This window comes from Cherax quadricarinatus, chromosome 75, assembly GCF_038502225.1.
Source record: "Cherax quadricarinatus isolate ZL_2023a chromosome 75, ASM3850222v1, whole genome shotgun sequence".
Taxonomy (NCBI): domain Eukaryota; kingdom Metazoa; phylum Arthropoda; class Malacostraca; order Decapoda; family Parastacidae; genus Cherax; species Cherax quadricarinatus.
The window spans coordinates 19,195,297-19,219,438 of NC_091366.1; the positions used below are offsets into that span (position 1 = coordinate 19,195,297).

Consider the following 24,142-nt stretch of genomic DNA (forward strand, 5'->3'; position numbering starts at 1 on the left):
ACCTGCTGCTGCCTCACCACCTAACACCTGCTGCTGCCTCACCACCTAACAACTGCTGCTGCCTCACCACCTAACACCTGCTGCTGCCTCACCACCTAACACCTGCTGCTGCCTCACAACCCAACACCTGCTGCTGCCTCACAACCCAACACCTGCTGCTGCCTCACCACCTAACAACTGCTGCTGCCTCACCACCTAACACCTGCTGCTGCCCGACCACCTAAACCCTGCTGCTGCCTCACCACCTAACACCTGCTGTTACCAGACCACCTAACACCTGCTGCTGCCTCCCAACCCAACACCTGCTACTGCATCACCACCTAACCTCTGCTGCTGCCTCACCACCTAACCCCTGCTGTTGCCAGACCACCTAACACCTGCTGCTGCCTCCCAACCCAACACCTGCTACTGCCTCACCACCTAACAACTGCTGCTGCCTCACCACCTAACACCTGCTGCTGCTTCACCACATAACACCTGCTGCTGCCTCACCACCTAAAACCTGTTGTTGCCAGACCACCTAACACTTGCTGCTGCCTCCCAACCGAACACCAGCTGCTGCCTCACCACCCAACAACTGCTGCTGTCTCACCACCTAACACCTGCTGTTGCCCGACCATCTAACACCTGCTGTTGCCTCACCACCTAACACCTGCTGCTGCCTGAGCACCTAACACCTGATGCTGCTGGAGCACCTAACATCTGACACAGTCAACACCTGAGCACCTGACACAGTCACCACCTAAGCACCTAACACCTGACACAGTCAACACCTGAGCACCTAACACCTGACACAGTCAACACCTGAGCACCTAACACCTGACACAGTCAACACCTAAGCACCTAACACCTGACACACTGAACACCTGAGCACCTAACAGCTGACACAGTCAACACCTGAGCACCTAACACCAGACACACTCAACACCTGAGCACCTAACACAGTCAACACCTGATCACCTGACACCTGACACAGTCAACACCTGAGCACCTAACACAGTCAACACCTGACAGTCAACACCTGAGCACCTGACAGTCAACACCTGAGCACCTAACACCTGACACAGTCAACACCTGAGCACCTAACACCTGACACAGTCAACACCTGAGCACCTAACACCTGACACAGTCAACACCTGAGCACCTAACACCTGACACAGTCAACACCTGAGCACCTAACACCTGACACAGTCAACACCTGAGCACCTAACACAGTCAACACCTGAGCACCTAACACCTGACACAGTCAACACCTGAGCACCTAACACCTGGCACAGTCAACACCTGAGCACCTAACACCTGGCACAGTCAACACCTGAACACCTAACACAGTCAACACCTGAGCACCTGACACAGTCAACACCTGAGCACCTGACACAGTCAACACCTGAGCACCTGACACAGTCAGCACCTGACACAGTCAACACCTGAGCACCTAACACCTGACACAGTCAACACCTGAGCACCTAACATTCAACACCTGAGCACCTAACACCTGACAGAGTCAACACCTGACACAGTCAACACCTGAGCACCTAACACCTGGCACAGTCAACACCTGAACACCTAACACAGTCAACACCTGAGCACCTGACACAGTCAACACCTGAGCACCTGACAGTCAACACCTGAGCACCTGACACAATCAACACCTGAGCACCTAACACCTGACACAGTAACACCTGAGCACCTAACACCTGACACAGTCAATATCTGAGCACCTAACACCTGACACACTCAACACCTGAGCACCTAACACCTGACACAGTCAACAAGACACAGATATGATCATGTCTGGCGCCTTAATACACTATATTTCATGGGTCAAACTCTCTCTATGTATCATCTAGCACATGAATGTTGTATTGTAATAAAGGTAGTTGTTACTCACCTGTGTTAGACACCACAGTTGTTACTCACCTGTGTTAGACACCACAGTTGTTACTCACCTGTGTTAGACACCACAGTTGTTACTCACCTGTGTTAGACACCACAGTTGTTACTCACCTGTGTTAGACACCACAGTTGTTACTCACCTGTGTTAGACACCACAGTTGTTACTCACCTGTGTTAGACACCACAGTTGTTACTCACCTGTGTTAGACACCACAGTTGTTACTCACCTGTGTTAGACACCACAGTTGTTACTCACCTGTGTTAGACACCACAGTTGTTACTCACCTGTGTTAGACACCACAGTTGTTACTCACCTGTGTTAGACACCACAGTTGTTACTCACCTGTGTTAGACACCACAGTTGTTACTCACCTGTGTTAGACACCACAGTTGTTACTCACCTGTGTTAGACACCACAGTTGTTACTCACCTGTGTTAGACACCACAGTTGTTACTCACCTGTGTTAGACACCACAGTTGTTACTCACCTGTGTTAGACACCACAGTTGTTACTCACCTGTGTTAGACACCACAGTTGTTACTCACCTGTGTTAGACACCACAAACACTGTTTATTGTTCACTTTATCTCACTCATCCACCAACAACACAAGTCTTCCTCTTTGTTGGGTTTATAAGGGTCACTGACAACTTACTCAGTATCGACTCCGGCTTCACGATGTTCCACTCAGGCTTACCGATGTTATATTAGATTAGATTAGATGTTTTATTTTGACAAATTACATGGTTGTACAGAGGAATATAATAGTTGGGTGTATATGCCAACCCCCCCCCCACCGATACGATACGAAATACTCTCAGGTAAGACCAGCACGGGTGAAAAGGGGAGAGTTGGATAGGGGAAGAGTAGTGGGTGAGAGGATGGTACTTAGGGGGTGGAAAAAGAGCCAGGGCTAAACCCAGCTGCGTAGCAGTGAGAGGCTTGGTAGAGGGACTGGTTGCTGGGCAGAGCTGACCGTCGGAGATGACACAAAAGGAGGACTGGGCTCGGCGTAGGAGGCAAAAACATAATGGGCAGTGGCGCCGTGTCACAGCTGGTTACGCTACAGTCTGCCTCTCAAAATGCATGTGGTGGAGAGAGGGAGGCACAGTGGTCGGTAAAAAGAGAAAGGGACGTCTTTTAAGGTCCACACCTGCAGAGGGCAGGATAGAGGTTTAGGGGATAAATTTAGGTGTAGATAGGGGAAGGGTCAGGGTTGTGGAGGTACTGGAATAAGTTTAGTTTGTTGCCAGGTCGTCTGATGACATCGTCAAGGAAGGTTGTCCAGGTGTCTTGATATGTTTCAAGTCGATCTAATTGTCTGTCGCTGAATTTCTTCCAGAATACGTTTGTGCAAGATTTAGATTTTTAGATTTTGCCACTGAAGTGGCTAGTTTATTGTGCACCCCATATCCATCCTGTGGACGGTAGCGCGAGAGCATATGGATACACAAAAGGCCTAGGAACTAGGCCCCAAAGGGTTAACAGGAATACATATGGATTTATATCTACATATCTATAGTTCACTTATCTGTTACAAGCAAATTTAGGAAATTTGCTTAGTATATCTGGTATCTTATTTTCATTAATAAGATATCTTGACATGTCACATAGGTTATTATACTGTCTCTGTATTCCTCAATAAGTGGACAATTAAGCACATAGTGTTCAAGAGAATGACCATATGCCTGATCACATAATTTACATTTAGTTTGATCATCATCTGTGTGTCTCCCAAACTGCCAGAAGTACTTATAACCAAGCCTAAGCCTGGCCACTACAACATCAGTCAGTCTGTTCACATTGCAAGTTGCTCCATAAACATACTTATCTACGTTCATGTTATCATAGTGGGTTATAGATCTACTCAGGCTTCTAACTGCATTCCTATAACTATCATTTTCATTATTTACTTCTCTCCTAATATTATTCCTAATGCTAGACACAGTTATACCAAAGTTATATTCTACATTCTCCTTCTCGATACTCTTCTTGGCTAACATATCAACTTTATCATGAAGGAGTAATCCAATGTGTGATGGGATCCATAGCAATTGTACATTAATTCCTTTTTCCCTAATTTTTGAGTATCTATACCTGGCTTCCCCAATGAGCATGTTGTTGGAGTCATTATATGAGCCAAGAGCCTTCAATGATGACATAGAATCAGTAATGATGATAGAGTCAAGCTCAGTGTCATAGGTTAGCTTTAGCGCCATTAGGATTGCAAACAACTCAGTTTGCAGTGTAGACGCCCAGTTGTTAATTCTTATGCCTAACTCAACAAATTTATTATCGTTCTTAACTAGGGAGGTGGCAACAAGAGCAGATGCAGCCCTGCCAGAAGACTCCTGTTTAGATCCATCAGTGTATATAACTTGTGATAACTTGTTACTACCAGCTAGGTGAGAAATTTCTTCTTGAGCAGTTGCTCTAACAAGAGATTTAAGGAAGGGATTACTAGCAATGAGCTTCTTGGGAGGAACTTGTAGGTATGTGATATTAAATGAACACATCTTCCATGGAGGGGTGAAATGCTCTTGTTGCCTACAGTGATACAGTTCATGCAGGTTATAAAACTTAATGCAATTGCACGTTTTCACAATCCATTTAGATCTGTGTGTATTTACCTCTAGACACTTGGTAAGATTCACTGTGACAGTGTCTGGTTCGTTTCTCAACATTCTAATACCGAGTACAGTGTTAATTTCAACAATCCTATCACTGATACTAGAAATACCAAGCTCCTTCCTCATGTTAAGAACTTTTGTAGATCTGGGACAGCCAAGAATAATCCTGAGAGCTTCATTTTGCATTAACTCCAAGGGTCGGAGAGAACTTTCTCTAGCTAATATCAACATGGGAGCAGCATAATCAATTAAGGACCTAACATAGGCTATGTACATCATTCTCACGATTCTCACATTTGCACCATAGTTGGGATTGTAGCCAGCAACAGCTTTGAGAGCATTTAGCCTAGCTTTACATTTCTTGTTTAGTTGTGGTATAGTGGATTTGTTAAAGGGTACATCTACACCAAGATATCTGTAAGTTTTAACGTAGCTAATGATTTCACCCTGCAAATAGATGGGTGGGGGATGTCGTTTGCTTGTTAATATCTTAGTTTTAGAGGAAGATATTATGAGGCCTAGTCGATTACAAATTGCTTGAACTTCATTAAGAATGGTATTCATCTTCTTATGCCCTGTTGTATGGATCATGATATCATCAGCATAGCTTATAGCTATATGTTTAGGTGAGGCAGGTAGAGCATTTAGGAGAGCATTAATCAGAATATTAAATAGCATGGGACTAAGAACTCCTCCCTGCGGTGTACCTAAAGACATTTCTTTAGAATCACTTCTGAAGCCTTGGTAAAGGACAGAGGATACTCTATTTGACAGGTATCCTATTATCCAGCAGAGTAAGCTACCACCAATATTCATTTTGGCTAGTTCATGTAGTATAACGGTTCTGTTCGCAATATCAAATGCAGATTTTAGATCAAGAAAAGTGGTAAAACTAGTAGAGGTGTGTGCAGTGAGAAAGGTGGAAATACAGTTCTGCACACTTTTACCTTTCATGAACCCATAGAGGTAGGGGGAAAGTTGGTGTCTGATTCTGTAGTACAGTCTGTTAAGCATCATTCTTTCAAAAGTTTTACAAAGACAACTAGTTAAGGAGATCGGCCTAAATGTATCAGGCTGTTGGGGCTTAGGGATAGGCACAATGAGACTATTGGTCCAGGAAGTAGGAAGAACGCCCTCAATGTAACTGAGATTATACAGTGCCAACAAAGGGTTATCAGGCACGTGCCTTAGAGTTCTGAGAATATCATAGGTTATACCATCCTCTCCAGGAGCAGTTGATCGACCTTTGGTTAATGCATTATCTAATTCATACTCGGTAAAGAGGCAATCACTCTCATCAATATTTTGGCTCATAAAATAAATCAGTTTCAACATTTCTTCAGAAGTACTCTCTAAATTTTTTCTAATATGAGATGGAAGGCTTTCATGCCTGGATGTTTTGGACCAGTCATTTATGAGGTCATTTGCTTTTTCAAGAGGAAAGGGATGAGCAACATTGCCAGTCTTTTTCCTGGTTATTTTATTTATACCTTTCCAAGCCAAACTCAAAGGGGTGGACCTATTTAATCCACTAACAAACTGTTCCCATTCCTGTTGCCTAAGTTCTTCCTTTCTATTCCTTGCATTTGTTAGTGCAGCTTGGAACGTTCTGAGCAGGTCTGGGGTTCTACATTCACGGTATGCTTTACCAATCCTCCTAGCTGCATGTGTTAGATTGCGCAGCTGTGGATCATTATAGTATTTACATTGGTAAGAAAGGTATAAAATACCGACAATATGAAAGTTTAGACACATGTGCAACATTTGGATATCTTTACTGTAGACATTTCTCCATCCAGTGGCTTATCAATACAGATTCTAGGATCTGTATTGATAAAGCCACTGGATGGTGAAACGTCTACAATAAAGATATCCAGATGTTGCACATGTGGCTAAACTTTCAGAATACGTTTAACGCAGGAGTGCCAGTCTTAATGTGGAGAGACTCGCTGGTGGCAAAGTCATCCCACCTCACTCCTAGCACCCACCGCAGAGCACGATTCTGGATTCGCTGCAGCTTTTGGACGTTTGTTTTGGCAGCGAGAGAAAGGCCGAGAGGTGTATAAGAGAGAAGAGGACGGATGAGAGCCTTGTACAGATGGAGCTTGGTGTGAGGGTGTGAGCCTCTGAGCTTGTACAGTCGCCCGAGGGCAGAACTGGCCATAGCTCTTTTGGCATTTATGTGGGTGTGTAGTCTGAGTCTGTAGTCTACGTTTACACCTAGGACTGTGGTGCTGTGTGCTCTGGGGATGGGTGTTCTTGTGGTGGTGGTTCTGAGGTGGACAGGTAGAGGCGGGCGTCCTTTGGGGAAAAAGTAGGTGATTTTGGATTTGGCGGCATTTGTTTTGATTCGCCACAGGATCTCCCAAGCACTTATCCTGTCCACCTCACGTTGACTTCTGAGAGGTATCTGCAGCGTTCGTGTGTGGAGAGTTGTGTGATGTCGTCTGCGTATGCCAGTGTGAGTGTGTTGTGGTGTGCAGGGTCGGGAATGTCATTTGTGTAAAGGATGTACAAGGTGGGGGAAAGAACAGAGCCTTGGGGAACTCCGGCGTGAAGGGTGAAGGGGTCAGAGAGACAGTTCCTGAACTTTACTCGCATCGTACGGCCGTCAAGAAAGTTGCTGAATAACTTTTTGACATTCAGGGAAAGGTCAAAAAGATTACACAGCTTGTACTTCAGCCCCGAGTGCCAGACCGTGTCGAAGGCTTTCTCCACGTCCTTAGCAACCAGGGCCTTGTAGATGAATGGTTCAGAGAACCGACATGTTGATAAATTAGACACATGTGCAACTCTTGGGTTTCTTTATTGAGGAAACGTTTCCTCAATAAAGATACCCAAGAGTTGCACATGTGTCTAATTTATCAACAACCAGGGCCGTTGCACAGCCTTGGGCCTTATTGATTTGATTGTAGTTCAGGATAATGTTGAGAGCTGCCTGCGTAGAGCGGTGTTGGCGGCAGCCAAATTGTCGGTCAGTCAGTAGGTGGTTTGTCTCTAGGTGCGTCCTTAGGGGGAAAGTTGCGCTCGCACCTGAACTTCTTTATTTTTCGTTCGATTTCTTTCATTTTTTTGTACGTAAAGAAGCACCTTTCAATAGTAATGTGACCAAGTTTCAATAAGATAGCTCAAAAAACAACTGAGAAAAAAATTATTTACTAATAATCATACATATTGAACAGTAATTTCGTAATGGGACTTGGAGAAGCTGTTTTGGCATTATCTACGCAAAAAACAATGCTAAACTGTATTTCTGATGATTATCCCAACTGTAATTTATCCTTTCTTCATTCTTAAAAAAAATAAAGTTTGTATGGTTTTGACATTCAGCCAAATATCTGACTTTTGCCCTCACAAAAATCAAAAACAAATTATATCTCAGTTGACTAATCACCAGCTTGTAAAACAATCTTTCCTTTATGTTCTCTGTGAATTTCATTACATTCCTGCTATTATTAACGAAAATACAGTCATATATATGTGAATAACTTACTTCCGAGATAATCCACGAAAAAGCCGGACCACCGATTTTTTTTTTTTTCGAGAAAATAGCATTTTTCTCAGCAATACGAGTGTATATCATAGTTACCCCATGTTCGTTTTCTTTAATATAAGGACCCTGGAGGTTAAAGAAAGAGAATGGAAGCCAATCCCTGACTATGGAAATATTATATTCCAGACAGAGCACTGGAAGTACATGCCATATATTATTCATTCTGGAGTATTTACCATATTTCTTTGTTATTTATATTGTTTATTATGTCATATTAGATCAATTGTGATAGATAAATAAACCATAGAAGCTATAATAGCGTTATATTGAAGCATATTCCCCGGCCACACCGAGACTGGAATTTCCCATGACGTCAGCAAAATGGTGCCAGGAGGTTCCTGGTTGGCTGGAAGTCTACGTATAAGTCCCACCCACTGTATTATGATGCTAAATCGTCAATTATTATCTTAGAAAGAATAATGCAATAAATACACGAAAAAAAACGGAAAAAAAGTGAAAATTGACGACAGGTGACCACACTTGGGAAGATATACTAAGCAACACAGACCCCAACTTATGCCTAGAACAGATTAACTCGGTGGCACTCGATGTATGCACAAGGCTTATTCCTCTAAGAAAAAGGAGGAGTAGATGTAAAACAGAAAGAGACAGGCGCTCCCTTTACAGGCGACGGAAAAGAATAACAGAGCGGCTAAAAGAGGTCAATATATCTGAAATGCGTAGGGAGACACTGGTCAGAGAAATAGCAAGCATCGAACTTAAGCTAAAAGAATCCTTTAGGAGTCAGGAATCGCGGGAAGAACTAAAAGCCATAAATGAAATCGAAAGAAACCCAAAGTATTTCTTCTCCTATGCCAAATCAAAATCGAGAACAACGTCCAGTATTGGGCCCCTACTTAAACAAGATGGGTCCTACACAGATGACAGCAAGGAAATGAGTGAGCTACTCAAGTCCCAATATGACTCAGTTTTTAGCAAGCCGCTAACCAGACTGAGAGTCGAAGATCAAAATGAATTTTTTATGAGAGAGCCACAAAATTTGATTAACACAAACCTATCCGATGTTATCCTGACGCCAAATGACTTCGAACAGGCGATAAATGACATGCCCATGCACTCTGCCCCAGGGCCAGACTCATGGAACTCTGTGTTCATCAAGAACTGCAAGAAGCCCCTATCACGAGCCTTTTCCATCCTATGGAGAGGGAGCATGGACACGGGGGTCGTCCCACAGTTACTAAAAACAACAGACATAGCCCCACTCCACAAAGGGGGCAGTAAAGCAACAGCAAAGAACTACAGACCAATAGCACTAACATCCCATATCATAAAAATCTTTGAAAGGGTCCTAAGAAGCAAGATCACCACGCATCTAGAAACCCATCAGTTACACAACCCAGGGCAACATGGGTTTAGAACAGGTCGCTCCTGTCTGTCTCAACTATTGGACCACTACGACAAGGTCCTAAATGCACTAGAAGACAAAAAGAATGCAGATGTAATATATACAGACTTTGCAAAAGCCTTCGACAAGTGTGACCATGGCGTAATAGCGCACAAAATGCGTGCTAAAGGAATAACAGGAAAAGTCGGTCGATGGATCTATAATTTCCTCACTAAGAGAACACAGAGAGTAGTCGTCAACAGAGTAAAGTCCGAGGCAGCTACGGTGAAAAGCTCTGTTCCACAAGTCACAGTACTCGCTCCCATCTCGTTCCTCATCCTTATATCCGACATAGACAAGGATGTCAGCCACAGCACCGTGTCTTCCTTTGCAGATGACACCCGAATCTGCATGACAGTGTCTTCCATTGCAGACACTGCAAAGCTCCAGGCAGACATCAACCAAATCTTTCAGTGGGCTGCAGAAAACAATATGAAGTTCAACGATGAGAAATTTCAATTACTCAGATATGGTAAACATGAGGAAATTAAATCTTCATCAGAGTACAAAACAAATTCTGGCCACAAAATAGAGCGAAACACCAACATCAAAGACCTGGGAGTGATCATGTCGGAGGATCTCACCTTCAAGGACCATAACATTGTATCAATCGCATCTGCTAGAAAAATGACAGGATGGATAATGAGAACCTTCAAAACTAGGGAGGCCAAGCCCATGATGACACTCTTCAGGTCACTTGTTCTATCTAGGCTGGAATATTGCTGCACACTAACAGCACCTTTCAAGGCAGGTGAAATTGCTGACCTAGAAAATGTACAGAGAACTTTCACGGCGCGCATAACGGAGATAAAACACCTCAATTATTGGGAGCGCTTGAGGTTCCTAAACCTGTATTCCCTGGAACGCAGGAGGGAGAGATACATGATTATATACACCTGGAAAATCCTAGAGGGACTAGTACCGAACTTGCACACGAAAATCACTCATTACGAAAGCAAAAGACTTGGCAGACGATGCACCATCCCCCCAATGAAAAGCAGGGGTGTCACTAGCACGTTAAGAGACCATACAATAAGTGTCAGGGGCCCGAGACTGTTCAACTGCCTCCCAGCACACATAAGGGGGATTACCAACAGACCCCTGGCAGTCTTCAAGCTGGCACTGGACAAGCACCTAAAGTCAGTTCCGGATCAGCCGGGCTGTGGCTCGTATGTTGGTTTGCGTGCAGCCAGCAGCAACAGCCTGGTTGATCAGGCTCTGATCCACCAGGAGGCCTGGTCTCAGACCGGGCCGCGGGGGCGTTGACCCCCGGAACTCTCTCCAGGTAAACTCCAGGTAAACACCTGCCGCGGGTGTTTACGTCACCCTAGGTGTTTTAAATGACCATAATTCCTTGTAGGAATGTCGTAAAACAATTATTCTTGTACCATTGTGTTGCCAGAGAGTTAAGCTATTTTTCTATAAGATTAACTCAATTTGTGAATTTTTCGACAAAATTTTTCGTTCGCGCTGAGCCAGCTCTATTTACCCCTTAGTCTGTGATTGATGAGTCTTTCAAATGTCTTGCCAAGGGTTTCCAGTAGACTGATGGGTCTGTAGTTTCTTGGGTCAGTCGGGTCCTTGCCAGGTTTGGGGATGAGTGTGGCTATGGCAGATTTAAATGGGGAGGGGAAGTATCCAGAAGCGAGGCAAGGGTTGTAGAGGTCAGTAAGTGCTGAGATGACAGAATCAGGGAGGTGTCGGAGTATGTGGTGGGATAGTCCCGAATGACCTTGTGAGCAGTATTCAGAACTTCTTAGAGCCGCCACTGAAACCTCCTACTACTCTAAATCCAAATGACTTCCATAATAATCATAAGTCTTATAAAAACCAAACCTATTACAATGATTCTAAACTTCGAACATTGAAACGTACTGCTCACAGACTAGGCCTAGCCTATAGAAACCATCGTACCCCTGAAATGCTGAGCCTCTTCCAAACTGCCCTTGCTGCTGCCAGAGAGCGTATGACAGAGCTGCGGCAAACAGACTGGGAACAATTTGTCAATGGTCTCAATGCTCACACCCTGTGGAAATTATTTAATTTCCGAAGCTATAGTGCCTAATAAGTGTTTAATGTGTTGATTTGGGTCAAAATATATTTGTATTTTGAATGGAACCAGCTGGGTTCCCGCTGCGCCTGCGCAGATGTGCGCGGGGGGGGGGTGAGCTGGGGCACGAGGTGGCGGCCATGGGAAAACCTGGGTAGCCACAGCCACTCAAGAGGGAGAGGTTTTTTAGTGCCAGGAAGGAAAAAAAAACTGGCAGGAAATGGCAGAAATTGTACACCAAATCCAGTCATTCCTGGAGTGGAACCACAGTCGATGGCCTCCACTCTAAACCAACAGATACAGATACTAATGCCGGAAAAAAAATTCCCACCCCCCAGTACCAACAATACTACCAGTCCGATAACATTCTTCTTTGCAAATATACAGGGTCTAAAGCCAGCAACAAACAACAAAATACCTTTCATCCGTGGACTGCTTGCAGAGGCAAAGGCAATGTTCGCGGCTTTCACTGAGACCCACATAAAGAATCACTTGGACAACGAAATATGGATCCCAGGTTACAACCTATACAGATGTGACAGTGAACAGGCAAAAGGGGGGGAGGTTCGCCTGTACATTGCAGAGTCACTTGTTTGCACAGAACTGCTTAATGCCTCAAATGATGTAGTGGAAGTTTTAGCAGTAAAGATCGAGAACCAAAACCTAGTCATTGTGGTAGTCTACAAGCCTCCGGATGCAACATCCCAGCAATTCCAGGAACACTTGTTAAAAATTGACCACTGTCTGGAAAATCTTCCAGCTCCTGCACCCAACATCTTGCTCCTGGGGGATTTCAACTTAAGGCACCTAAAATGGAGGAATATAGCAAATAATATTGTTGCAGTAATAACACCAGGAGGCAGCTCTGATGAAAACTCACACTCACACGAGCTTTTAAATCTCTGCACAAAATTCAATATAAACCACCAAATAATAGAGCCTACTAGAATGGAGAATACACTAGACCTCATCTTCACTAACAATGATGATCTGATAAGAAATGTCACCATATCAAAAACAATATACTCATATCACAACATAATTAAGGTTCAGACATGTATGCGCAGAGCCCCAGACCGACAAAATGAGATTAGTCATGAGGGAGCATTCACCAAATTCAACTTCAATAACAAAAACATAAAGTGGGACCAAGTAAACCAAGTCCTAACCGATATAAGCTGGGAAGATATACTAAGCAACACAGACCCCAACTTATGCCTAGAACAGATTAACTTGGTGGCACTCGATTTATGCACAAGGCTTATTCCTCTAAGAAAAAGGAGGAGTAGATGTAAAATAGAAAGAGACAGGCACTCCCTTTACAGGCGACGGAAAAGAATAACAGTGCGGCTAAAAGAGGTCAATCTATCTGAAATGCGAAGGGAGACACTGGTCAGAGAAATAGCAAACATCGAACTTAAGCTAAAGGAATCTTATAGGAGTCAGGAATCGCGGGAAGAACTAAATGCCATAAATGAAATCGAAAAAAAACCAAAGTATTTCTTCTATGCCAAATCAAAGTCGAGAACAACGTCCAGTATTGGGTCCTTACTTAAACAAGATGGGTCCTACACAGATGACAGCAAGGAAATGAGTGAGCTACTCAAGTCCCAATATGACTCAGTTTTTAGCAAGCCACTAACCAGACTGAGAGTCGAAGATCAAAATGAATTTTTTATGAGAGCGCCACAGAATTTGGTTAACACAAGCCTATCCGATGTTATCCTGACGCCAAATGACTTCGAACAGGCGATAAATGACATGCCCATGCACTCCGGCCCAGGGCCAGACTCATGGAACTCCATGTTCATCAAGAACTGCAAGAAGCCCCTATCACGAGCCTTTACCATCGTATGGAGAGGGAGCATGGACATGGGGGTCGTCCCACAGTTACTAAAAACAACAGACATAGCCCCACTCCACAAAAGGGGCAGTAAAGCAACAGCAAAGAACTACAGACTGATAGCACTAACATCCCATATCATAAAAATCTTTGAAAGGGTCCTAAGAAGCAAGATCACCACCCATCTAGAAACCCATCAGTTACACAACCCAGGGCAACATGGGTTTAGAACAGGTCGCTCCTGTCTGTCTCAACTATTGGATCACTACGACAAGGTCCTAGATGCACTAGAAGACAAAAAGAATGCAGATGTAATATATACAGACTTTGCAAAAGCCTTCGACAAGTGTGACCATGGCGTAATAGCGCACAAAATGCGTGCTAAAGGAATAACAGGAAAAGTCGGTCGATGGATCTATAATTTCCATTCTAACAGAACACAGAGAGTAGTAGTCAACAGAGTAAAGTCCGAGGCAGCTACGGTGAAAAGCTCTGTACCACAAGGCACAATACTCGCACCCATCTTGTTCCTCATCCTCATATCTGACATAGACAAGGATGTCAGCCACAGCACCGTGTCTTCCTTTGCAGATGACACCCGAATCTGCATGACAGTGTCTTCCATTGCAGACACTGCAAGGCTCCAGGTGGACATCAACCAAATCTTTCGGTGGGCTGCAGAAAACAATATGAAGTTCAACGATGAGAAATTTCAATTACTCAGATATGGTAAACACGAGGAAATTAAATCTTCATCAGAGTACAAAACAAATTCTGGCCACAAAATAGAGCGAAACACCATCGTCAAAGACCTGGGAGTGATCATGTCGGAGGATCTCACCTTCAAGTACCATAACATTGTATCAATCGCATCTGCTAGAAAAATGACAGGATGGATAATGAGAACCTTCAAAACGAGGGATGCCAAGCCCTTGATGACAATCTTCAGGTCACTTGTTCTATCTAGGCTGGAATATTGCCGCACACTAACAGCACCTTTCAAGGCAGGTGAAATTGCTGACCTAGAAAATGTACAGAGAACCTTCACGGCACGCATAACAGAGATAAAACACCTCAATTATCGGGAGCGCTTGAGGTTCCTGAACCTGTATTCCCTGGAACGCATGCGGGAGAGATACATGATTATATACACCTGGAAAATCCTGGAGGGACTAGTACCGAACTTGCACACGAAAATCACTCACTACGAAAGCAAAAGACTTGGCAGACGATGCAACATCCCCCCAATGAAAAGCAGGGGTGTCACTAGCACGTTAAGAGACTATACAATAAGTGTCAGGGGCCCGAGACTGTTCAACTGCCTCCCAGCGTGCATAAGGGGGATTACCAACAGACCCCTGGCAGTCTTCAAGCTGGCACTGGACAAGCACCTAAGGTCGGTTCCTGATCAGCCGGGCTATGGCTCGTACGTTGGTATGCATGCAGCCAGCAGTAACAGCCTGGTTGATCAGGCTCTGATCCATCAAGAGGCCTGGTCACAGACCGGGCCACGGTGGCATTGACCCCCAGAACTCTCTTCAGGTAAACTCCAGGTAAACTCCAGTGAGGAGGCTGGGAAAGCATGGAACCAGGAAATTGGCATTCACAGCAGCCTAAGGATTAATGTAGGCCTCATTTCATAATAGGAAGTGTCGTAACTGTTCCTGGTGGAGAGTGAGGGAACGTGATTTACGGGACCACCGTAATAGAGTGGTAAAATGAGTGAATAAGGGTAGGACCGGGTGACTGGCGCGTCGCCATGGACTGTGTCCCGGGGAAAATTACCCTTGGTTTAATCATCACTCATCAGTCTCAAATCTTAATGGAGTGGTCTCCAATGTGTATAATAATTATGAGACATTAAACCGTCTTGTAAATCGTACTGTAATCAGTGTTAATAACACTAAGTTGAGGAATCGTTGAAGTGATATGAACCGCCATTCCCAGAGTGTGTGTGCACATGTTTATCTCGTTGTTCCTGTCACGAGGATAGTGAAGGCTTTATGGAGTCACGACTTCTAAACCGGGACAAACCGATGGATACCTCGTCCTGCTGGAATAAGAACCGTGTCGGTGTAGCAGGACATCGAAATGAGATGGTGAATGGAGGAAATAAGGAGTATCAATCACTCACAGTTAAGTAACCCTTCTAGTTATAGCAGACTGATACTGGCCAGTTAGGCATGTTGTAATTGGATAGGTTATGAGTGATCCAGCTACATCAAGTGACCACCAGAGAATATCTGGTAAGTGGTGAGATTATGTACAAGTGTTTTTCCTTGATGGATATATCCATGTGTAACCTACCTCTCCCCCTTCATTCAGTTACATTAATATAATCTATACAGTCCACAATTAATTAGTAGCACCGTACTTGTGGGTGCTATCCAATCCATACTGGTCTCGGATAGATATGGATAAGATTGTGAGGTCGAAGGAACCACCTGACGTGACCAGGGGTGGTTAAGTTTTCTCACATGTCTACACGGGGTGACTACGATAAACAGTATGGTTGTCTCCCAATGAGTTTACTTGTATGCATGTAATGTTGAGGTACATAAAGGTAATCACCCTAGAAAATTTTCCATATCTGCCCGCTGGTCCTTCCTGAACCGGATGCAATCAGTGAAAAATTAATTGAATTAATTACTTAATAATTAAGTGACTGATTGAAGAAAGTGGGTATAGGGTACACAAATTTAATCGGTCGTGTGGTGGATGATAATTAGCCCAATTAATTACTAGCACATGGGTGGCTAGGATTTATACAAGAGTAAAGTGCAAGAATTACTCACACAAAGTGTCTACTTAAGTCGTATAAATGGTGATTATTAATTCCCTAACCATGGCTGGGTCTGAGGAAGTTAGTGCGGCTGGCAAGTCCATGGATGCCAAAGCATAGAAAGCGTCACTACAAGTTCAGAAGGGTCATGTTACTAAATCATACAACAAGTGTATGGAGTTAATGAGACAAGAAACGGTAAACCCTGATGAATTAAAGCTACACCTAGATGCCTTAGAAAGTAGATATGAGTCATATAAATTGTGGTATAAGGACTGTGAGAGCGATCTTCTGGTGAATTGTGCAGATGATGCTGAAAGGGAGCGGCTGCTGGATTAATATTATGAAGTGGAGGACAACATTGTGTCCTGCAAAACTAAGGCTTTAGAGAAGGTAAAGGGTGTAAACAATGTTGTTGGTCAACCTAGTAAGGAAAATCAGAGGTGTCTACCAAAACTCCCAGAATTATGCATGCCTGTGTTTAATCCGGGAGAAAACTGGGAGGAGTTTTGGTCTATCTTTAAAGCAGTCGTACATGATAGGAATGATCTTGCAAGTGTTACCAAATTATGCTATTTAAAAAGACAAGTAAGGGGAGATGTGCATGTTCTTATACAAGCATTCCCAAATGTAGATGCTCCTATAGTGAGGCAGTTGACTTGTTGGAGGTCACTTACGGTAACTTGGAGCAAAGTAGGCTGGATCTAGTAGCTAATTTGGCTAGTTTGAAGACTCCAGATCACAACCGCAACAGCTTACAGCAATTTAGGATCAAACTAGAAAGCACTCTTAAGACCTTGAGTAATAAATATGATCTGGAGGGAGCAGAGTGGTTGTTGAGTGCCTTGATTCAGAATAAATTGAACCACAAGACAGTAGAGTGGCTATCTAACAGATATCACAAGGGTTACTTCGGGTTGGAAGAAATAAGAGTGGGCCTACAGGAGCTAATTGTCCAACTGCAGACCAGCCAACCCATTACCTCTAGGAATACCACGTCTACAGACCCCAGTGCACCTGTCAAGTTCCACAAAAGGAAACTTTATCCCAATATCAATAATCATAAGTCACCTACTAAACGGGGTTACGTAGGCACATATCAAGTGACAGGGGGCAGTAATAGTGGTTCTCCACATCAAAGCAAGAGGAGGAAGTACCACAATAAGGGTAGCCCAGTTGATAAGAGGTCAGGCAAAGAAAGGAGAGATTGTATCTTCTGCAACGGTACTCATTTCTCTAAGAACTGTAATGCCTATAATTCATGGGATGTTAAAGTGGAAAGATTGGAAGAGCTTGCTAGATGTATCAGGTGTCTAGGAAATCATAATGTAAGGGATTGCCGTGCTAACTTGCACCATTGTTATCAGTGTAACAAGGGAAGACACCACATAGCTATGTGTAAGGGCGGATATAATCGTAATGATGGTAACAATAGTACTGATAGTGATAATAACCCAGACACAACGGTAGCCAACGTAAAGATTGCAGCTAATGTCGGTAATGATGGCCTAGCTGAGGTAGCTTTACCTGTGTTGGATGTGGTGATTAATGATAAACGGCGTAAATCCAAAACTGTAACAGCATTACTGGATCAGGGATCACAACGTACCTTCATAAAAAGTAATTGCCTTAATGGGATGAAGGTACAAATGGGAGATCCTGTTATACTCAAGTTATCTGGCTTTCTCTCGAGTAAGAAGGCCCAGTCATACGACACTGTTCATGTAACTGTCATTCTGGGCAATGAGAGAAAACGTATTAATGCCATAATTGTGGATAGGCTCCCATAGAAAATATCTACAATAGGGCTTGGTAACGCTACTGAAAGGCTTTCAAGTAAGGTAAATTTGGCACCTTCTGGTGTAAATAATGATTCTGTGGGGCCAATAGATATTTTGATTGGTAGTGACCATTATGCCACCTTTGTAAAGGGTATGACAAAGAAATGCGGAGTCACACTTCTAAGGACCGCAGGAAGTCACGTGATGTATGGCAGGCTTCCTCGTACTGATAATGAATGACTGGAGGAAGCCATAAATACAGTTACGGTGTGTCTTACTCATGAAATATCACCCCAGCATACAGAGTTAGGCCTGAGTGGTTGAGGGGAGAGGACGTGTGTGTTGAGTGAAGTCCTAGGCCTTCTATATCAGAACTGCTTATCTCACCCGACTGATAACTCATCATGCAACAAATATCGTTGGAGCGCAGCTGAATTGCTGCTGGAACTTTTATGTGTGAACTGTGACTAGTGATATACCTAGTGAAACACAAATATGTTGATTTGAAGTGGCTGTAGGAGGCTACACCTTCACTCCACCTTGCCTCTCTCCCCTCCTTCCTCGATTTGGAACTCAGCCATTCGCCTCTATTTACTTATGGTCTAGAGGCGGTTTTTGCCAGACCACATAAATGCTCGAGTGCCCATGTCAGTCCTCTGTGCCGCACTCCACTCATCTTACGAATATGTCTCCTGTGTGCCTACCTGCCTGCTACAAGCAAATATCCAAGTGGTTGACACAGGCTTAGCAAGCACATTCAAGCAGGCTTGAAAGCAGCATTCCAAGCTAGCCAGAACAAGCTAAGGTAGCCTGCAGTTACAGCTGTCTTGTCCCCCGAGCATGTCTACGTATACATTCTACAGTGCTGCTGGCATACCAGTGTTTCCTGTAGTGGCTTAGTTAAGAACAATTTAACGAGCATTGTAGTACTGACTTTTTAAGTGGGACATGCCAGAGGTTCACTTATAAACATAACAAGTTTGTGCTAGAAGTGTTAAGTGCTGCAGATTTATTGTAAGTTTGTGCCAGAAGTGTCAAGTGCTGCAGATTTGTTGTAACTATTTGCACGAGTGGATTTCACTGACTTAGGACATTGTGCTACCATCAGTACCTACGTAGGCTTAAAATGAGTGAGGAATGTCTGGCCTGCTGGGTGACCTTGAAAATGGCACTATAAGACTCGCATGCCACTTACACCCATACTGTGTGTGTCCAGTGAGGTGAATGTCCCTTCCTCGACTTTCCTATTCACCAGTATCCCTTAACTCGTCGCCATTATCTACATATGGGATAAGGGAGAGTTTAACCGATCCAGGCTAAACAGCACTCCAAGCCAGCCAGTGAAGGTCAAGTTACACTGCAGTTACATCTCTTCTGAATCCCAGAATTCCTTTGTGAACGTTCAACAGTGTTCCGGCTGTACCTTCGCTGTTGTGAGAACTAGTTCTTTTGTAGTGAAAATTTGTCTGTCATTCCTAGACACGTGTGCTAGCTGTGTTAAGTGCTGTGGGTTTGGAGTAATTAACGAGTAGTGCAATATTGGTAACTCTCGAGACAACTGTGGCCCCGTGAATGACCTTGAAAATCGCACTGCGACCCGCAGGCCACTACACCCATATTGCCTGTGTCTAGCGAGGTGAATATCCCTTCCTTGTCCCTTCTATTCGCCGGTATCCTTTAGCCCATCGCCAGTGTGAAACTCCTGTCAGCTATGAGTATAGCTGATAGTGTTGACGTAGATGATGGTGAAGGCAGATTTGAAACATATTTTAGTAAACAGGCTCGGAAAAAAGAACGAGGCTTCCAGAGAAAGCTTGCTGAAAGCAATACAGTGGGCGCACACCCTCCCAAAGCTGTCAGGTTAGATTTCCTAACAACACTGATCAAGAGACCAAGTGTAACTGGTTTTTCGAAGCTAGTACAGACGACCTAGAGAAAACGATCAAGTTTGTCCACGATGAGGATAACTACGTCTTTATGCCTAATGAATCAGCATTTATAGACAAACTTCTCACTCGTGAATATGCCAACATCAAACTCCGAGCAGCCCCACCAAGGGCACATAAAGTGCTTATTGTCATCTACAACGTCAACAAGCACTTGAATCCTCAATATCTGGTGTCAGAGCAAGTTGCAAGCCCTCGTCGACTTTCCAACGGTCTGATATTAGCTGAGTGGACTGGCCAGGGGACTCTGCCACGCTATATTCACTCCCGCGCAGCCCTCAACAGACGCTATTACATTGCATTGTACAGACCTCCTCAACGTCGATGTTATAAGTGTCAACGCTGGGGCCACATTGCCAGGAAATGCCCATCTAAGTCACACTGGTGTGCAGTGTGTGCCAGTGCTCATCCTTCTGAACGGTGTTATGATATGATCAAACAGCAACAGACTGTGGCTAAACAATGTATCAATTGTAAGACCTCAGGAGTCACAGCAGCTCATGCTGACTGCAGTGTGAGGGCTGATCGCATTGCAGCCAACCGCACTTCACCCTGTCCCCCTCATAATGACCCCCAAGGACTACCAGGTACCTCGGGTCTGAATACTGGCTCATGCCTGCCCTCAGACAATGGGGTTGAGCACCTCACCTGGGGAGCACGTCAACAGACCCCCATCACGTCGGCTGTCAATACCAGCCTAGCTGAGTCAGCTGACAGTCAGCCAAGGAGCTCAGCTGACTGGGACTTCACGTCTCCAGATGTTCCAAGTCTTGCTCCTGTGGTATACAACCTGATGTCGCGCATAAAAGTACTGGAAACACAACAATTTCTCCTGAAACAACAACTTGAACAACACAAGGAAAGATGTGTAGAGTGTACCAATAACAAGATTGTCACAATTTGTGAAAGCAAGTGTAAGGCTGCTGAACAAGGTGGTGGTGGTGTTCTTAATCACAGTAATGACGAATATAATACTTGTGTTGATAACTGTAGTGAGCATCATAATGAAGGCTATGGTGTCAATGATGTTAGTAATAGTGATGACCATAATATAAGTGGTGGTGAAGAGTGTGATGAGGGCAATGGTGTCTATAATGTTAGTAATAGTGATGACAGTAATATAAGTGGTGGTGAAGAGTGTGATGAGAGCGGTGGTGTCTATAATGTTAGTAATAGTGATGAGCGTAATATAAGTGGTGGTGAAGAGTGTGATGAGAGCGGTGGTGTCTATAATGTTAGTAATAGTGATGAGCGTAATGTAAGTGGTAGTGCAGAGTGTGATGAAGTTAGTCACATAGACATTAATGTTGAATACAATACTGTTGATAAATGTAATGAACACAATGTTGGTAGTGGTGCTGGTGATGAGAGTTGTAGTGTCGCGTGTAATGTTAGTGGAGGAGGGAATGTGAGTGGTGGTGTCACCTGTCATACATTCACACATAAACAGCGTCGTGCTCTGGGTTTACGAAAACTCCCACGAGGCCTTACAACTGGAAGTGCACTTACAAAACTCATGGACAAGGGTAGCACTGTTGACATTGATAAGGTCTGCTATTTATATGAACAATTTTTTCATTATGCTGAGAAACTCGAGATGATCCCAGGACTACTATAATGGATCAAAACTCGCATAAACTTTCCATATTAAGCTGGAATATTGCATCACTTAGAAAAAGACTTCCTGACCTTCATCATAAAGTAACCACCGAACCCATTGATGTTGTGTGTCTACAAGAGTGCAGAGTCCCTGAAAAATCCCAACCCCCTAAATTACCATCATTTGTTGCATATAACCTCAAATCTACTAACTCTTGTGTTCTATATATTAAAAAATCGCTTCCCCATCAACTTCTTGCACATAAGAAAACAGAGGGGCTACAATATCACGGTGTTAGGATTTATATAGGGAACTCTGCTCTCAACATATTTAACTTGTATGCTCCTGCTGATAAATTTAATTACTTGGAGCTCCCAACTTGTGCTCATTCTGAGCCTACTCTTGTTATTGGCGATTACAATGCGAGACACAAAAGCATTGGAAACTCACAGTTTGGTAATCGTAATGGTAATCAACTGTTGTCACTCTTAAACAGTCATGATAATGTCCAAATTGTAGGTGATCTTGAACCCACACATATCTATGGAGGCATCCTTGATCTGTGCCTGGGCTTCAACATTACTTCTGCCAGCTATGAGTCTTCCATTGTAACAGATATAGCGTCTGATCATTTCCCTAGGCTAACCTCACTAGATATTTGTAATACTATCCTTCCTGGTGGGATATTCAAACGGAAACGTTTTAATGTTCCCACTGATCAGCATGATGACTTTGTTGCACATGTGACTGACTGGTATAATTCCTATGAGTGTTCCTCTGTAGAGACCTTTAACAATGATCTTGTGAGCAGTATTCAGAACTATTTAGAGCCGCCACTGAAACATCTTGGTACTCTAAACCCAACAAACTTCCATAATAATCATACCTCCTTCAAAAACCATACTTATTACAATGATTCTAAACTTCGTACACTGAAACGTACTGCTCGCAGACTAGGCCTAGCCTATAGAAAACATCGTACCCCTGGAATGCTGAGGCTCTTCCAAACTGCCCTTGCTGCTGCCAGAGAGCGTATGACAGAGTTGCGGCAAACAGACTGGGAAAAATTTGTCAACGGTCTTAATGCTCACACCCCACTTAGCCGGGCATGGAGGGACATAAATAGAATTAAGGGTAACAGAACTGGGCAGATCGTGCACCCTCATCCCTTACATAGGGCGAATGAGTTAGTCAGTGCTTGGGCTGCTACATCTAGCTATGACAATCTTCCCAGTACCACACAGGCAAAATTAAATGACAAATATGATGCAAGGGAGAGACTTGTTTGCTTTATGCTCAGCAAGGAAGATGACTGCAACATTCCTGCACACTGACAGCTCATACACTACCTTCCTTGACCTTAAATCCGCTTTTGATGTAGCCAACCGACATGTAATCATTAGTGAACTTGCCAGAATGGATGTTGGAGGATGGCTTCTCCGCTGGATTAAAGGCTACCTGTCCAACAGAAAATCGTCTGTGTTGTTCCAGGGACATAGAAGTGTAACTAAAGACTTTGAATTAGGAACCCCACAGGGAGGTGTGCTCAGTCCCACACTGTTCAATATTCTAATTAATGCATTACTTAATGCTATGCCTAGTCAGCCCCATCATTATGTGATCAGTTTTGCTGATGATATAATGATTCACACCACCGGATTCTCCAACACCCAAAACATTCTTAATCATGTACTAGCCTCGTGTCAGGACCTGGGGTTGATAATCTCTACTGATAAAACAAAGATACTCAATAGGCGTCCTCCTCGACAGAGAGGCACAGTTCGTCAGATCCAATTGCATGATGGGTCTCTTCTAGAATATGTAAGCAGATACAGGTATCTAGGCTTTGAGGTTCCACTACTTGGACCTGTTGTAACAAGATTTTGTAGCCAATACAAAGAAAGACTAAGAGCACTTAGAGTTGTGGCAGGGCTTCACCCCAGGTATGGTGCTAATGTTAAAATTGTGAAAATGATGTATCTTGCTTATATTAGATCATTGGTTGATTATGCTGCGCCACTACTTGCTCTTGTGTCTGACTGGAAGCTTGGTGGGCTGGAAAAACTGCAGAACGAAGCAATGAGGATCATTTTAGGATGCCCTCGTACTGCCAAAATTTTAAATATGCAAAAAGAACTTGATATTCCAAGCATCACAGATCGTGTTACTGAAAGAAATATCGTAATTGGGGTTAATATGCTCAGGCAAGCTCATTCAAACCCCTGCACAGAAGCCCTCCAAACTTTCCTCACCACTGGTGAACACTCCTCCAGATGGATCGAAAAAACTGGAACCGACCTCCGCATGAACCAGATACATGATCTATGTCAAGTAAGGCAACAGCGGCACTTCTCCGCTCCATGGAATATTACCCCATTCCAAACTACCATTCCTCCATTTCCCCCCAAACTACTACTAAATCACAACCAAAACTTCGCCTTGAAGCCAAACATGAGGCCGACATGTAATCATTAGTGAACTTGCCAGAATGGATGTTGGAGGATGGCTTCTCCGCTGGATTAAAGGCTACCTGTCCAACAGAAAATCGTCTGTGTTGTTCCAGGGACATAGAAGTGTAACTAAAGACTTTGAATTAGGAACCCCACAGGGAGGTGTGCTCAGTCCCACACTGTTCAATATTCTAATTAATGCATTAC

General features: G+C 43.8%; 1 protein-coding gene across 6 annotated transcripts in view; it reads right to left on the reverse strand.

Annotated features, from left to right (window-relative positions):
• Positions 1–24,142, reverse strand: part of LOC138854939 (uncharacterized) — a 398,435-nt gene that overhangs the window by 70,909 nt on the left and 303,384 nt on the right. For 2 of the 6 annotated variants that reach the window (XR_011394121.1, XR_011394122.1), the window contains exon 1: positions 2,443–2,531. The exons of 3 other annotated variants lie outside the window; for them this stretch is intronic. The gene's annotated coding sequence lies outside the window, so the exon portion shown is untranslated. Of the gene's footprint in view, positions 1–2,413; positions 2,532–24,142 lie in introns of those variants that run through there. One more of the 6 variants, XR_011394124.1, reaches the window with a different exon arrangement.